Source organism: Miscanthus floridulus, chromosome 12 (assembly GCF_019320115.1).
Source record: "Miscanthus floridulus cultivar M001 chromosome 12, ASM1932011v1, whole genome shotgun sequence".
NCBI classification, from domain to species: domain Eukaryota; kingdom Viridiplantae; phylum Streptophyta; class Magnoliopsida; order Poales; family Poaceae; genus Miscanthus; species Miscanthus floridulus.
The window spans coordinates 38,610,674-38,629,181 of record NC_089591.1 but is presented as its reverse complement, the minus strand read 5'-3'; the positions used below and the strand labels follow the sequence as shown (position 1 = coordinate 38,629,181).

At 44.0% G+C, this 18,508-nt stretch overlaps 1 pseudogene; it reads left to right on the top strand.

Annotated features, from left to right (window-relative positions):
• The first annotated feature begins 12,891 nt into the window (after positions 1–12,891).
• Positions 12,892–15,416, top strand: LOC136495733 (putative disease resistance protein At4g19050; annotated as a pseudogene).
• Positions 15,417–18,508: the final 3,092 nt, after the last annotated feature.

Sequence of the window (18,508 nt, the reverse complement as noted above, 5' to 3'; positions counted from 1 at the left end):
CGTTGGGTCGAAACCAAAGCGATCCTGACCAACAGAACGGATGCCACACGATAGTACAAGCCATTTCTCGGTCGCCAGATTGCAGACAACATAGCAATGTAATCCATTAGACCTAGCACACTAGCAAAGGATGAGGCCACTGCTGCAATCTAAGACCAAGACTTTGTCAAGTGGAAAGGGCAAGAAGGACATGGATGGCTATTCACCGGTGATACTGGTGAAGTGGTGATTGTCCTTCCACCAGCTGCCATAGAAGAAGCCGACAATAGTCTGAGAAAGCTTCTTACGACGATAGGAGTCAGAGATGACCCGCTTCCAGGAGTGACAGACACACTTGCAGGAGCACAAGGATCGAGCGGGGAGGTGGCAGAAGATGTCGGAAAGCATATCGTCTAAGAGGTTGTCCACTGCGTTCCTCTTGTTAGGGGCCTCCTTCATCTGGAAGGACACCACCATCTAAAGAGATGAGGCTGCCCTGCCATAGAATTGCACCAATAAACATTAGTAAGGAGATGAGTTTTGAGGAGAATGGACGACGATGAAAGTTGTAACACCCTAAATTTTTCATATTTTTGGAAATAGGAGAAAGTGATTAATTCTGCATTTTGTGGGAATTTGAATTAAGGAAATAATAATTTTATTAAAAATAAAACCAAATCTGACTTTAACAACAATGAGTGTGCATTCATGTTGTTGCATAATATTTTGTATTGCTTGATTTAAAGTCGGATTTCGAATTGAGTTGAAATTGTATTTAGAATTGCTTTGGAAAAATTGAAAAGAAATAAATTTCCTTTTTCTTCTCCCTTGCTTTTGGCCCACTCGGCTTCTCCCTTCCACTGGCCCTGTTGGCTGCAGGCCCAACTCCTCCTCGCCAGCCCAGGCCGGCCTTCTCCCTTGCTCACCACGACGGCCTGCTTCCTTCGGCCCACTGGCCTTTTTCCTCCGCGCCAGCTGCCAGCCCAGCCGCACCAGCCCAGCTCACCTCCCCCTTGCGCGCTGCGCGGCCCAGCACCGCTGCCGGCCCAGCCCTGCCGAACGGCCTGGCAGCAACCGCCGCTGTGCCTTCCTCGCACCACAGCCGCTGACCACCCAGCCCTGTGTGTCAGCGCCATCCCCTTCCTCCCGCGCGGCTCGAAACCGCCTGCGCCTGGCGCTGCTGCAACCACCGCCCACGACGCGCGTCTTGGGAGCGTCCCTCGCTCCTCGGCCTTGATTTAAAGGAGCCAAGCCCCCCCCCGCACGCTCCCCTACTCTCCCCACTCCATTTTCTCTCTCATGTTCACGCCATGGAGGCCACAACCGCCACACGGAAGAGCTCCGCCGGCCACCGCCCTCGCCGTCCGCGTCGCCGCCTTCCCCGAGCCGAATCCGTCACCGAGTTCCCCGCTGTGAGCCTCCTCTTGCTCTCCTCTTTCTCCCCGGCCCTTTTCTTTGGTGTTAGATGGTTCCTAGCACCATAGCCATGGGCGTCCACGAGATTTGGCCGCCGGCCATGGCGTCCGCCGCCTCGGCTCACCCCTCCGGCCATCTTTTTGTCCCAGCCTTGATCCCCTGCCCCCCCCCCGCTTCTTCCCGGTGCCCTCGGTTATGCATTCCGTGGCCTGTGGGGCCATAACCGAGCTCGCCGATGAGCTTTCGCCGTGGTCCATGGACGTTGCCCCAGGCATTACTGTGCCGGCCGGGTCTTCTCTCTCTTCTCTCCCCCGGTTTCGATTCCAGCCGTCCGTTTTCCGATCAGCGGTCGAGATTAGAAGATACTTCTTCGGAGGTCAAATAGCTTAAGAGCCCCTCGGTTTTCATCTAATTGAACCCGCAGTCCAATGCGTAGTTCCCTGAATACTCATCCGCTTTTTGAAAACGTAAACTTCACTGCTTAAGTCTAAAATACATTTTCAGTATTTACATAAATGTCATTTGAACTATTTTGCTTATAAAATTGTCGTTTTAGCTCCGAATTGATCCATTCAAATCGCGTTAGCTTCGTAATTCCATAATCTACATGTTAGAACCACTGTTAGTCAAGTTTGGAACTTTTTGATTTCATGGTTAGATTTAATTAAATATATGGCTATAGGAAAACCCGTTTAAATCATAACTTTCGCATTTTAGCTCCGTTTTTTGTGAACTTCGCGTTGACGTGATCATAGCGAGACGTAGATTATTTTCACAAACCTTTTACCTTGTTTTCTATACTGTTGGTGTACTGTTCTAATGATAGGAATGTTTGCTTTGCATGAATGCATTTGGAATGTTGTATGTTGCCGTGTTGGTCGCGTTCAGACGGTGAGGAGAACGTTGGAGATCAAGAATTCTTCGACGACCAGCAAGACCAGCAAGAGTTTGTGAACCAAGGCAAGTATAGCATGGGACTACCTTGATGTCCTATTTCACTTTTATCAAATACTCATTTGCATGTGTCTAATTTTGATACCCGTAAGGATATCCTAGTGATTGATTATCCTGTTCCTTGTCTCCTATGGGTTAAATGCATATGGGTAGATTGCTAGTGCTCTAACTGAACTTGATATACATGATGATGAATGATTCTATGGAACTAAGAGTTTAACATAATTTATAACAACTGTTCCATAGGGCGATGGTGCAAATGACTCTTGATCATGTTGCTCCCAGCCCTCCATAAGGACTTATCTGTCGGCAAAAGCTAGGACCGACAGTGCAACCGGGAGAGTCATATGGCTCTGACTTTAGCTCAGTAATAGAACCTTTTCTAGCTAGTTAGAGGTTACCTTTTTAGCACAAATGGGGCTTGCCACGTTGGGTATAGGGCTGCCTCTGTTCCTATGAGTATAGCCGCGATGGATATGTGCCATAGGAAAGGGGGGTTCCTACATCTGCCTGCCAAGGAAACCTAGCGGCCCTAACTTGTTAGAGAAACCTATGAAATGGCTTCATAGTGTACCCTGCCCGCTCACTTTGGCAGTGACATGGGAGTAATTAACCCGGGCATATGGGGATCACGACTCGCGGTGAATGTGCACCACCTTTGCAGAGGGTAACAAACTATTATAACAGCCGTGCTCACGGTCACGAGCGGCCCGAAAAACTCACAGAATAACTGGATACTTGTTGATGATTATTTAAGTTGTTCTATGATGATATATGGTACACTTGACCCTGATATATGTTCTTATGGGATTAAATGGGAGCTTAAGCATAATTTGATATTACCTGAGAATAAAAGTTTGACTTACTAAAAATGCTAACTGCAGTAAACCAGAGTCAACCTTTTTGAGCTTCATAACCCTATGTTAACTTGTTAAGTACGGGATGTACTTACGCTTGTTTATTTTCTTTATTTGGATAAAAATCCCGGATGGGTAACAGATGACAACGGGTATGAGGAATTCCCAGAGGATTTTTAGGCTTGTGGTCAACCAGTTGACCTCCCCTGTGATGAGCCCCCTCGAGAGAGTTACTTTTTATTTTCCGCTGTGATGTATAAGACTAAGTTATGTTATAACTCTGATGTATGAGACACCATGATGATACTTTATGTAATTTGTCAGCTTGTGTATGTGATTGATTCCTGGGCACACATGAGTTTTGTGCATTCAATTTTATCCTTAAAATTGGGTGTGACAAAAGTAAGGCCTTATTACATTTGCCTTTGGATCTAGTGGCGGTGAGCATGAGTGGAAACACCTTGACAACAGCAGCTCGATTGCCGGTGGATCTGTGCGGAAAAGCCGGCGATGTGCATCAGCGCGGAGCAAGAGCTGTCCCGCTGGTGCTGTGACACCACTGAGTAGTGGTGATGAGCAAGAGAGGTGCTGAGGAACAATAGCAATGAGGACAAGAAAATGTATTTGGGTGTAGGGGGGTGGGGGTTGCTTGCTCTCTGCATAACTTTTACGACACACGGGAATCAAAATTTCATTAGTTCCATGTGGGAGGGCTCAAACGCGGGATTGGAAATTTTGCAACTAAGTGACGATGAATGCATGGTACCATCACCAGTGGCTAGGTCCTATTACCACTCAGAGACCACCATATGATACAATGATGAACAATAAGGCACACAATTTTAACGTTTGGCATGCACATTGAAACAAAGCCAAGCTACACACTTAGAAAACTAAGAAAACCACAATTTCAGTACTCAGATGGAAAGGAATCCAACTTGAGTTCGATGGTGAATAGTCGGGTACACAGATTTACATTGAAAGAAAGCCAAAGTGCACACTTAGAAAACATAAAGAAAGCACAATCCCACTACTCTGATTGAAAGGAATCTAACTTGAGTTCCATACATTCATACTGAATAAGTAGGTTGACACTACCAAGCTAACAAGTATGCCGAAAGCTAAAATGCAGATACTAATTAGGCTGACACTATGCAAAAGGCAAAAGGCCTTCATATGTACATCATTGGTTGCATAATTAATCATTCTCCATGCAGTCCTAGTCGACCTCCATGGGATCATTGTGAATCTCCATAAGATCCTGCAGATCTTGGTTGACCTCCATAGGATCGTTGTCAATCTCCATGCCATCCCGAGCCTTGACCATTACAACCCTGTCCACATCCATTGGTACACTTTCATCTAGCTCATTGACTTTGTTCACAAAGCACTAATTTGGTGAACCAAATTTGAGGACAATAAGGCTGACAAGCTGCACTCCACGGAGATGAAAGGCCACAAACTCCAAAACAAGAAGATGCAGTTTCATCTACAGATCGAACAAAATTACTGTAGCTAGGCGAAGAAAGGTATGATTCGCTACAAAGGAAGATGGAATCCAGTTACCTTAGATCTAGATGGAGCAGAGAAGCGGGGACGGTGCACTGAAGATTTGTGCGCCAGTGAGGTTGGAGGTGAAGGAACAGAGAGCATGAGAGAGGTTGCCTTTTGGCTGCCGCTAGTAGGGTGAAGCAGAGCAAGGGAGTAGAGTGGGGAATAGATGGTAGGGAGGTGTGGTAGGACTGTAGGAGTGTATATACAGTTTAATAAATTGGTTGCCCTAGTACCAGGGCCCATTGTCTAGGGAAGTAGGATGCCTCTAACACATCAATTGATACTTGGATCTACTTGTATTTATAGTTCAATAAATTGAGCACCTGGTTAATCACCTTGCATTTAGTTCAACAATAGTTGTACAAAAGTGACAGATTTCAGTCCGACACATAAATTGATACTTGAATCTACTACGGTGAACTAAGCAACTTGCCAATGAACATGCCAAGAACTAAGACAAGTACAAAATAGGTGAAAGAAGAACATCAAGCACATTTCTTTCTCAAAGGTACCAAATCTTCCTTCATCTTTGTTGGAACCCTCACTATTTCTTCAATCTGTGGCATCTCTTCCACCTACTACAGGTGTTCTTCATTTGTTCTAACATTGGCCTCCGCTATTAGATCCCAAATCTTGTTATGTAAATCAAAAATCAAAGCCTTCAGATATTTTCCATATGGGGGATCGTACCACTCATAGAACCCACAATCTAAGTCGAACTACGAAAAAACAAATTATCATAAGTTTAGTGGGATTTGAGCATTTGCATTACGAAAACAGCGCTCGGGGATGGTGCCGACCACTGCGAGGAGTTGGAGCTAGATGAAACCATTGAGCAGTCAGGATTTAGTGTGTTGCACACTCTGAGTCAAGAGGTTGGCCTGGGTCTTTTGTCTTCACTTTTGCCTCCCGCCAAGGCGCCAAAATGTCCTAGAAAACCATCGTACTCCCACCAAGATGAAATGTTGTGTCACCGGCTGTTTAGGGTACTATCCGCCTGTAGAAGAAGGCCTATTTTGGATCCTCTGTGCTTACATAGAGATGTACACATGGACCATAATCAAGACCAACTGATTCAAAATGGTTCAATCAAAGTAATAGTTCAACGATTATGCAGTACTCATACATAGTAATGTAGAGGCTTCATCAGTACATAGTGGGCGTACATATAAACTTCATTAACATAAAAGTTTCACAAATTCTAAGAGTTAATGTCGGTGGGGTTTGCAGTTGCTAAGGTACTAAATTGGTTGATGCAGTCCCTAAACCCAGAGGTAGTGAACTATAGCGAAGATGACAACATCTCCGTCTATGTCCACATTGTATCTATAGAGCATGTCTGCTTCATGTGCAGTCCTACAAAGCACAATAATGTCTCCACAAACAGAGTCTTCAATGATTCTTGTCAAATTTTGTGTTCTGAGAAGGTGACGAACAACAACTTCAACAATCAACCATTGGGCCTGGTGAATGCTGCATCCCCAAGTAGCAAACAACATCATCTAGGATCCTAGAGCCACCCCTAGCCACCAAAAGGCATGGCTCCTCACATTGAAATGTCTTCTTCTAAAGTAAGACATCTGTTGCAACGAAGGAATTCCTAATATGAACAAAACTAATACTGAAACCAAAACCAATTGTAACCAAATGTAAACAGGGGGTGACCGAATCCATCTAACCTTCACAGGGCGTTGTCCATGACAACAATGCAAGGTGCATGAGGCATGGCAAGTACAGGCGATGGGTCAGAATGAAGATGAAGCAACAGGTGGGGAGAATAAAGATGGAGCAATACGTGGGGAGAACTAATCACTTTGTGTTGGGGATCTTTAGTTGGTCAAACCACCGTCAAGGCACCGACAGGGTCTGAGGGGAGTTGGGGAACGAGTGAAATGTCCTAAATGGCTAGAGGGGGGGTGAATAGCCAATAAAAAATTCTCTACAAATACACTAGAGCAAAGTGTTAGTAACCTTAATGGCAAAATGCAATTTTTCTCTAGCTCTACAAGGGTTGTAAGCCATCTATACCACAATTCTAGTTCTTTACAATCTCTAGGTACACACAAATGCTATGTCACTAGTCTTACTCTAGTTGAGATAGCTACTAACAAACAAGAGACTAACCAAGCTACTCAACTAGCTACCTCTACCCAAGCTACAACAAGTATGAAACAAAGTAATACAAGGGAGCAAGGTAGGGTGATTAATACCGTTTGAGGCAAGCGATCAATCAATCAATATGAATACAATGAACACTGGGAGAATGCCAATGGAGACAAGAGACACACGATTTTTCTCCCAAGGTTCACGTGCTTGTCGACACGCTAGTCCCTGTTGTGTTGACCACACACTTAGTGGTTCGCGAGCTAATTGGCACCAAGCCCAGCACACACTAGGGCACCACAAGGATCTACCAAAGTGAGGGTAACTCAATGACATTAGCAATTTACTAGAGTACCATTTGGCTCTTCGCTGGGAGAAGGTCAAGACCCGCACAAATCACCGGGAGATGGCCACGAACAATCACCAACTCATGCCAATACTCCTTCGCTGCTCCAAGCCATCTAGGTGGTGGCAACCACCAAGAGTAACAAGAGAACCCAAAGCCGATGCAACCACAAGTGCCACTAGATGTGCCAACGTGATGTAAATGCACTTGGATGCTCTCCCAACTCACTTGGATGATGAATAATCAAGAGAGATGAGTGAGAGTGATGTTTCTCAGCTCAAAGGGATGTCAAGTATGTCAAATGGCCAAGAGAGACACCCCAAGGCCAGCCAAGGTCTATTTATAGACCCCCAAGAAATTGAACTGTTATGCAGTTCGGCCATAGCGCCAGCCAATCAAAATGCGCCGCGTCACCTCCTTTTCAAATTCAACCATTGGCGTCTTTGCACGCGTGTGCACACAAGTGACCGGACGTGCCTCTTAGATGACCAGACTCAGAGTGACCTAGAGTCCGGTCAAGTCCAGAGAGGTTCTAGAGTGAAAAAATTGCGACCAAACGCATCATGTCAACCATGACCGGATGTAGATAGGGTCCGGTCACAACTACCTCAGCTCCATGCACGCTACAATGCCATGACCAGACGCGGGAACAATGCCCTATGGCCTGAGTCCGATCGTGGACTCAAGACGCACCCTCTCTGTGCGCCATGACCACACTCATTGCCATGGGTCCGATCGTGTCACTACGCCGGGTCCGATCAAGCCACGAAGGCTGGCCGAGACCGAGGGTTAGGGACCGGACTTGGCTCCTCAGGGTCCGGTTACACCGAAACCTAGAGTCCGGTTGCCCAAACATCTCCTTTTCTTCTCCAATCACTTCACCCTTGTGCATGTGTGCCAACACCAAGTATTCCAACACATGTGTACGTGAGTTAGCAATACTCCAAGTCAATTCCCAAGGGTTTGTTAGCTCATTAGGATCCAATGCCATGCAATCGAGTTAGATCACGTAATGCCACTTGACAACCGCATCAACTGTGATTTCTCCCCTCTTCATAGTACGGCTATCGATCCTAAATACACTCACACTCTCTATGGTGTCTTGAGTGCCAAAACAAAAACCTATTTGATACCTTTGCCTTGATCAATACTTGGTTTTTTGTTTTTCTCTTTCTTCTTTTTCCAAGTTGGAGCACTTGATCATCTCTTTTGGTCACCACCATCACCATGACCATCATCTAGGTCCATCACTTAGCGTGTACCACCCTATCTCATATACAACACTTATTGACAAGGGTTAGTACACTAGGTTTTATCAATTATCCAAAACCAAACTAGGGCTTTCAACGGGTCGGACGCTTCTAGGTTTGTTGCCAAATAGATGGTCCAGATTGATCGGTAGCGAGAACAGATGTCACGGGATAAGTTAAACAGTATACGTATTAAGCCGACCATTGCCCACGTTATAATATGGCAATTATCAGCAGTTGAATTGCTATTAGATTCTCATGGAAACAACTGCAACCGTACATGACAGTTTTTTCTTTTCATTCATGTATATATAGAAAAAGAAAAAACATAGTCATAAGATCAAATCCGTGCATTGGCATTTCAGAAGTAACATTGGAAAGAACTTGCATTGCATTTCATAAGAAAAAACTGGCATTCAAAGACAAGGCTTGGTTAGCTTTAATCTGCTCAAATAGAATTTTTTTCATTGATTCATTGTATATATTAGAAAGATACAGTTTGGACAAGTATATGATTGTACTTGTTCGGAAACATAATAACTAACCTAAACTATTAAAACTACTTACTAACTACAAACTACTTAATCTAATTTTGATCCTCTCTGTGACAGCGAGAGGATCATGCTCGCCTCGCTCACTTGGGAGGAGGTGAGTCATCGTCCTCATCCTCCTCCTCCTCGTCGTCGTCGTCCTCCTCCTCCTCCTCCGGATCCTCCTTCTCGGAGCTCCACGGAGGACTCCAATTAGAGGACCTCCAGTCGTTGGGGGAAACATCCTCCTCGGAGGACTGGTGGCACTACAACTTGTCCTCGCTGGACAATTTGCTGCTAGAAACCTTAAGGGCTCTGACATTTTTGTTGTAGATGGAAGAGAAGGGGATGAAGAAGAGGGGTGGTTTCAGAGGGCACCGGGAAGAATATGTGGAGCAGCGGGTGTGGCTCCTTGGCTACACCCGGTGGAACTAAAGGTGATGTGACGGTGTTGGAAGTTGGGGCATTGAACACTCACGCTGAATTACCACCGGTAGACCACACGGTCGTGTAGGGCCAGCGGCCATAACACGTATTCCAGTTGGCTTGGCTTTCCACACGATGGTGGAATTCAAACCCACTAACACTACGACATCGATGGTTCAGCCGTCGGTGCTAGAAGTTTCATTTGCCGGTTTCATTCCTTTCCTGGCCTCACTATTGATCCAACCGACGGTGGAAGCATCACACCGTCACTTCTGTCTTCTATGGCAGTGAAACTGGCAACAATGATCGCTCAATCTTTAGTATTGATGGCCCAATAGGGGGTGAATTCAGCTCTAAAAATTAATGTGACAATCTTAGCCTATGCAAATTCTAAACCCATTTTGAAACCTTGGTTCCTAAGTTCTTGTACAAAAGCAATCTATTGAGTTGTTATAAACGACACACTAATCATGTCTTTTTAGCAAGGATCACACTAAGAATAAGGTCCTAGATAAGCAAGAGTGAAACCTGGTGAGCCTATCGTGGTGGCCTGCTTTGCCCATTGTCAAGGCTCATCTTGTGTTGCCTTCTCCGCTATATCCGCCTCAACCTTGCCACTCATTGGACTCGAGGAGGCCAATGTTCATGGTTGTCGCTTGATCAATCACACTATCCCTAGCTTGGATTGAGCTAGAGGAGACAAAGGAGTTTAGGACTAGGGCATCGATTGTTCAAGCATCAACGACATACCTGATGGAGCTCGTTTACGCAACCTCGTCGTTGTAGACCTCATCCGCATGTCATGGAGAGTCATAGATCTGCTTGCCCACACCGCCATGGAGGGTTGTCTGCCATTAATCTAGTTGCCCGTGCCACTGTACACTGAGGAGATGAGGAGGCTACCACTTGATCTCAGTCTCCATGCGGCCAACAACGTGTGGGTTCAGATCTTGACAAGTAAGGATTGGTATGGCCGGGCAAAAATTCACCAAATCTGATTAACCAAACCATTTTCACTAAAATTGTTTGTTGATCTAGCAATTGGTCAATGAGTCGTTAATTTTTTCTTGCTATTCGGTGGTTGGGTCAACCCCTAACAAATATGAGGGAAAAGAGTACATGATCAAAAGGAAGAAATTTAAAAGCAAAGTCTTATATATTATTGTTCCTTCACCGGCTCTTGGCAAACAGATCCAAAGCTATGATGCCCAATGCAATGGATAGTCTCCCTTGTGTTCTGGTGCAGCAACATGACTCAAAACTACAATCGACACCTCCATATGAAGGTAGCCTCCATAAATAAGGAGTAAAATGTTTTATCCTCATAAACAAGATAATTATGGGTACACCATATAGGGAAAATATTATCGTGATAAAATTATGATAAAAACGATAATCATGTTTACCACTGAGATCTAATAAAATATATTATCACCAAAATTTCAATTTTACTAGTCCACCTACGTGAAAGTGTCATTTATATCAATATTTTTTATGTGTTGGTTTGATGTCGAATGTTTTAGTAATAACTTATGCAATTTTCTAAAGAAGTTGAGGTATTTCTTGTTTTTTACTAACAATTTTTTGAAACCATATTGCCCACATATAAAATCTATAACTAGTGTCACCGTCTCACCGATAATGTGGCACATACCACTTTGTTGTCCTAGGAACTCCATTCCCGTCCTGGGAACATGGGAACAATCTCGTACGATCCCCTTAGTGAAAAAACCTTTGCGTGTATCACGATCCTTGCACTCCTGCAGAAATGAATTTTATGGGCATCTCCTATTTTTTTGATGGGGGGCAATGGGAAAGCTAGGGAAAAGGTTGGACCTTGATACCACAAAATGGTTGGACTTTTATGCTAGGGTGTCTACACGGATGGAGAGCTTGCCATCGGCCAACCTTGTGTTGCGAGGTTGTGATGGTTGGTCACGGTGGGTATATGCCCTAGGTGCCATGGCGAGGCACCCTTGCTCTGGACAATCTTGGTATGGCGCCATGGTCATTGTGCATCGTGGGCCATTGGTAGCTTGTAACTACACACAGTGATGTGGAGGTGAAAATATGCTGTCATGTGATGCCTTTCTCATGTTATTAGGACATGATTTCGTAGATATAGGGCTTGTTTTGTATGGGTGTGAATCTAATATATAGGCACCAACTTGATAAAAAAAACTGTGTATTCTAGTAAAGAAGCCACACAAATTATCATTTATGTGAACTACAGTATTAAGGAAAAAGGTTTAAAACTCGAAGTTCATTTCATAAGAGAGCATCTTCAACACTCTTTCTTAAACCCACTTCCTAAATTAATCTTCATTCGAAGAGCCATTCTAATAAAAATCGTTCTCTATATCTTTCCACCCTTTAGCAACTTCTCTATATCTTGTTTGGCATTTTGGAGAGTCAGCCCCGCTCATTACCTTTAGTGAGCGAGAAACAAAGAATAGATTTTAGAAATATTTGGAGATACGAAGGTGTTGGAGGGGATTTTTCCTCACCAAAGTCTCTATTCCTATCATTATGGAACTGCTCAGTAGTTTATTAGAGCTTGGGTTCGGAATAAACCCTATAGTGACTGAGTGGTTAGATTATTACTGTGTATTCTACCTACCCGAGTTTAAGTCCTCAACTTTACACATGTACTCATATTTTTCTAGATTTGTTCTAGGATTTAACGATGTTAGACGTATATGTTGACTTTGTCAAGTACGAGGTTTATCAGTCGAGCTCAGTATCCCTCTGGTTGTCACATGGATGGGATGTGCATGTATATATTCATAGTGATGACTGTGCATGGAAGTATGTCTGTGAGCATTTACACCTGTACTGAGCATATATAAAAAAAGGAATAATGCGTACTGGGGAAATAATCTCCTTATCTTTCCCATGTCTACTACCAACGGGAGCATTTTCACTTAGATATGTGTCAACATTCTTGCAAATATTATTACCATCAGGAAATAGATTTGTGCATAAAATTAACATGTGCAAAAGGGTGATTTTGTATGTTCAGGAAATAATTCAGAACATCTAATATCGACTTCAACCCAATTGTTTATTACTTGTCTTTACACAGAGTGTCGAAAATCATACTCCACGTGGAGTAGAAATTTAACGCTAATTAACAAAAACAAACAAACAAACTATATTTAAGGACCCCACGTGAGAATGATAAAGAAAAGGGAGCGTAAAAAAAAAAGAGGATGGCTAAGTACATAATTACACAATAACCGGACCTCGAGTGCGCAAGTTGTTTGATGAAGCACTTAACCGATCTTTTTATTTATCTTTACGGTCAGGCTGGATGGATATCTCAAGAGCCCTGCGTATCGAGACTTGGAACAAAAACTCGATCGGTTTGGATTGGTGATGTGGAATGTTGGGGTCAGACCCACAGCATGTTTCACACGAGCTATCTCAAGCATCACTCAGGGCGTAAAGATCAAGAGATATGGCCAACTCAGGACATGAAGCGAGCAGCAGCACAGCTGGCAGGAACGAGACTGAGCATTAATGACAAGCTGCACATAAAAGTGGCGGAGCAGCTCGGGCTACTCGACCAAGAGCAGGAGCAAGAATACAGCAGGTTCAAGGAGAAGAGTGACAAGCTACAACAGGCTGGTGCCGCACGATCACTCCCGGAGATGTTACGTGGATCAGCACTTATACAAAGAACCTCGACGAGCCCATCAACCCCATCAATACTGATGCTTTTACAGAGGGCTTATGGCTTCCTCCTCCTCGTTGGGCATCATCTTTCTGGCTCGTATCCACCACCTCCCAATATGTCTACGACAAGAGCAAGCCATATTATGGCTGTGTCGTCAAATCTTTTACTGGGGATGATATACTGATTCTTACACTATACTCCCTGAAACAAGCGGCCAAGTGCGGTTGGCCAGCAGGAGGATGGGCATCGAGTGGCTATCCAGTGCTTTCACTATGCCACCATGTGACTCGTTCCCCACAGTTCCAATAATGTTGATAATAATCCACCAGATCAGTTTGCTGTCCCGGATGACGTCATTAACTCAGACAAGTTTATCCGCCATTGGGCTTCGCGAGGCATCCTTCCTGTCATCAGAAAGCAAGGCATCCCGGATACTGCTGACAGCAAGTACAACGGCGACGGCGATGACATATATCAAGTTGGGAATGTCATTCTAGAGGCTTTCCGTGAGTATTCGTTGCTGCACCTGCCTTCTCCAGCAAAACAAGGTGATGAAGCCACCAAGACTGCTGCGCACTTCTTAGCATATCATGGCCTCATAGCAGAGCACCTCAAATTGGATGCACTCTGCGAGGATAATAATCAACTCGACTTGTTGGAGTGCACACAGTGGATCTCACATGTGGGTGACCAAGGATGGTGTTTAAGCAGAGAGTGGCTGAGACGACAGGGATCCAGCGGCCCAACCGCACTAATTATAGAGCATTGCTCACAGCACTCAAAGCTCCCCTGTCTTCGTCTTCTTGATCTCTCCTACACTCCAACAAAATCACTTCCTCCTTCAATCTGCTACCTCCAAGAACTCCAGTACCTTTCCCTTAGGGGCTGCTTTAACCTCACGAGTCCATTCAGCTTCCCCAACACTGAAACTACTCTCAACTTGCTCTTCTTTGATCTCTCCTATTCAAATATAAACATGTTCCATCTGCGAGCACTCGTGCTTGTCATGTGCTCCAACCTTGAGCAGTTGCCACCTTCAATTGCTGTATTGTCTAGTCTGAGATCATTCTCATTAATTGGCGCACCTCACATCAAAATCAAGAGGTTGTCCTTGCATGGATGTAGAAAGTTGGAGTATGTTGACATTAAGGAGGTGGGTGCTTTGGAGGAGCTTGATCTGTCTGCTACGGCTATCAAGGAGCTCGCAGACAGCATCCCTTATCTGCCAAAGCTTAGACAATTGCTTCTCTTGGGTGTTCCTTCCCTGAGACGATTTCCTTAGCATAAGCTGCAGAGACTCCCGGATGTGTTTTGCTTGGATCAGTGCTCAAACAGAACCATTTATCATTCGGATCATCCACAAGGTGCTCAGGTGTGCATAAGTGATTCCAGATTGTTTTATAGCTTCGGTTATGACACCATGAATTCAGTAAGGGCTGGAGAACTTTTGACAACTTTCTATGTTCGAGTTACATCATGCAAGTCCACAAGCAGCAAGTTAAAGGATGATGAGGACATGGTGATGATCAACAAGGTTCAGATGGCACCACCAGCTTACGCTGATGTAAACCGTCTGTATCTGACAGACGGAGTCTCTATGGTGTCAATGGATGACGTACCTCCCTTTCGGGTGACCAAGCGTCACGTGGAGATCTCAGCTGCTGATCGGTATCCCCGTGGTCTGACATATCTTCTGAGAGTCACCAAATCAATTAGCATGTTGGGTGATACTCATGTCTCCTGTCTCAGTGATCTGGGTGATTATAGTTTCGATGAGCTAGAGGAGTGCATGCTCCGACGGTGCCATCGGATGGTGCAGTTCTTCAGTCATAACCGGGTGTACTATCTCTACAAAATGCACATGTCTCCCGTCTCAGAAGTCTAACCCATTTCTACAGTGGTGGTGGTAGTAATTTCAATGCACTGAAGCACCTCTTCTTAGAATACTGCCCGAGGTTGGAGGGCATCGTTCCACGTGATTGTGAGCTACCAAGCCTTGAAACGCTCGACATCCTGTGCTGCTACAACCTCAAGGCAATTTTCTATGAATATGGTCCTCAATCATCTCCTGCTGGTTACACGCTCCCATGTCTCCGGAGGATACGGCTCCAGGAGCTGCCACTGCTGGAGCATCTCCACGTCGACAATCCCATGCTGACAGCGCCTGCGTGGTAGGAGCTCCACGTCCGCGGCTGCTGGAGCTTGCGCCACCTCCCACGCTTCCACCAACAACCAGACAAGGCCGTGGAGGTGAGCAGCGAGCAGACGTGGTGGGACAAGCTGAGCAGCCTCTACAAACCATCACCAGTCACCCCTAGATGAATGAATGAGCTACCAATGCCCAAGCGCAAGCTCGATCGATCATGCATCCAGTTAATCGGTACGTCCGTCATATGATTTCAGTTTCCATCATTACCTATCATATATCCACCCGATCAACTTCCAATATTTATTATCAGATTTATTTATTTTGTCCATTCCACAGCAGCTAGCATCCGGAGTTGGAGTCACCCACTCTATCACCATGTCTGCCAGCATCTTCAGTTCCACCAATGTGTGCGCGTCATCCGGAGTTCGTCACTCTCGGTGTGCAAGTACACATACCATACCCGTACCTATGGTATTTGTTTTTCAAAATAATAAGGTTTGGTTTGTCTCGCTGGTTCATCGACCAGCCTTCCAGAAGGACAGCGCATCGTATCGTGTGTTATGAGATTGCTTCATTTTTCTACCGTGACCTTGCTTGCCGTGTGAATTGAAGGTGATGTACACTATAGTAATAAGTTTGCTTGCTACAAGTACGATATATATTGTCGCAGTGACAGCTCTGTCTCCTCCTCCGCATGCTAAATTATTATATGTGTGCGTGTGCTTTATACGTGTTGTTGAACTTGTTGGTGCTTGATTCGTGCTTCAAATACCGAGCCAGTATTCTTTTAGTTGGCTCCATGTGGAATTATGGTGGAAGTAAAGCATGGTCACACCATTTTAGATCTCGTCAAGAATTACAACTTTGATATAGGGCGTGTCTTTATCCAAGGTTATTTGAAAATTTTAAAAATTTGAAATTCAAAATCTGAGAACTTAATTTATATATCTGGAACCGTAAAGGATCTCAAACTAAAATTTTACAACTAGAAGTTTTAGAACTCGTCGGGCTCCACAAATTTGATATAAACTTTATCATCATCGAAGTTCATTTGAAAAATATATGAATTTATTTGCACCGCAGCTATTTTTAAGAATGGTTGACTTTGTCGATCGCCCTTGAAAACCGATTTCTAGGGATGGTGTACTTAACAAAACCGTCCCTAGAAATCTCATATTTTCATATACGGTTGACATAAGCCGCTATCCTTGAAAATCTTATTTTCAGATGAGGTTTTTTAAGCCGACTATCCCTAAAAATAGGTATATTTTGAGTGACGGTTTACTTAACAGAACCGTCGCTGAAAATGTATTTGCATGGCGGTTTGTAGTTGCCTTGCTCCTCACCATACTTACCGGTGGTTTCTTATATCCTCCGTCTCTGTTAGAAATTGGAGTCGCGTTCAAAAATCATTTATATACTAATGAAATGCCACTGAAGCCATACATGCACTGCACTACTATCATTTTGTTCGTGTACTTTGAGATGTGCCATGCGTGGTGCAGTTATCAATCCAATGTGAGTTGTCTTTTCACAAGAACATGGCATGTTTTCCCTGTATGCTTTAAACGTGCATGATTCATTGAACACTAATCACTTTTTTTGAGGGAACACTAGTCACCTTTAGCTTTGACAAAGATAACCTAGCCATCTTATCCTCGTGTTCCAGCATAATACTCGCCCCTGCCGCAAGCAACGCCTTCCTTTTCCTAGTTTATGCAAGGATCATCCATCTGCCTTGGTTGCTATTGGTATGCTTGCTGGGTGTCCATTGCTGTACCTTTTCTTTTTAGAAGCGAAGATCTTTAATTAATTAGAACATAGGCTGTTACAGTCGCCCTGAAACAGAGGTGTAAGGAAGCAAGGACAATTACCTGGCCTGCTAAACTGACCAATCTGTATAACCGGAATGTTTAGCACAAGTATGTGTTGTAGTAGTACTAGGCCCTCTCCCTCTGAATGAAACACAAAGCATCGTGAAGAAAAGAACTCAACTCTCCGACAGTCTGACTACTGCTTCAAAGCCTATGGCTCGGTGATTACTCTTCATCGTAAGATGCCCTATGAGACGTATATTGCAAGTTATCCCCTGTTTCCTTTAACCTGCAGGTTACCTTTTCTTCTTTGAAGATGATATGATTCATTCCTTCATCCTTCTTAGCTTTCAGTGAGTTGCATCCTTTGCGTGTTGTCCTAACAAGAGAATATGCACCCTCTGTTCCAGTATTTATTATTTCCCAGCTTTTGTTATACGTGCTGAACTGCTGATATTTGTTGTGCTGCCTCCAGCTGTTCTTGTTCTCCCATTTTCTTGCTATCGCTTTCTTTCAGGTTATTAAAGAAGTGACTAACTAGTGGATGTTGTAAAAGTCACTAAAAAAGTCCGTCTATCTTCACAGGTCCCAAAAATAACAAATATCAGCTTGTTTCTTCATTACTCTTGGCCGTTCTTCGTACCTACAATTGAGCCTTTTAATCAGCGGATGTTGTAGAAGTCACAAAAAAAACCCTGCTTCCAATACTGTTAGTCTGCGGCTTTCCATTATTATTTATAAGAAAAAATGTGTCAAAAAAAGCACAACACTTCCAAGTACTTTCGTTTTTCTATTTTCTATCTAATTAATTATTAATTGAGTTTATAAAATATAAATTATATTATATAGGGTATATTGGTAATTAAGGTTTCGCCCTTTCTGGAGAGATTTCACCTTTTACGAACTGGAGACGGCGAGACATGAGTACTATTTTTTGCAAGAGGTTACGAGCGAATTTTCCAATGGAATGAAGGATTCGAGCTATGTCTCTGAAGGATTTGCCAATTGTATACCAAGTTCTTTCAAAAAATAATGTTATAACAAGTTGGTCCAACCGTGTGCATGAACATAACAACACTTTAGCCATGCTGATGAAAGGGTTTTTGTTTCAATCAGGCTCAGTCCTTTAGATAAATTGTGAATTACCGCAACAACAAAGAAAATATGACGACTACAGTCTTCGATTGCTCTGCTTGTGTGCTTTATCAAGCCATGCCATTGTGCGTTGGAACGATTGTCACTCCATCCTGAGATACTTTTGTTCTTTATAAACCTGCAAGTTACCTTTTTTTTCTTTGGACATTGTAAGACCCATTCCTAAAGTATTCTCAGCTTTAGTATTTACTAGATTTCAGAGAGATGCATCCTTTCACCTCTGCGTGTTGTCATAATCATAACCAGAGAATAGTGTCCCTCTGTTGGTGTATATAAGCGAGAGTACTGCAGTGCCG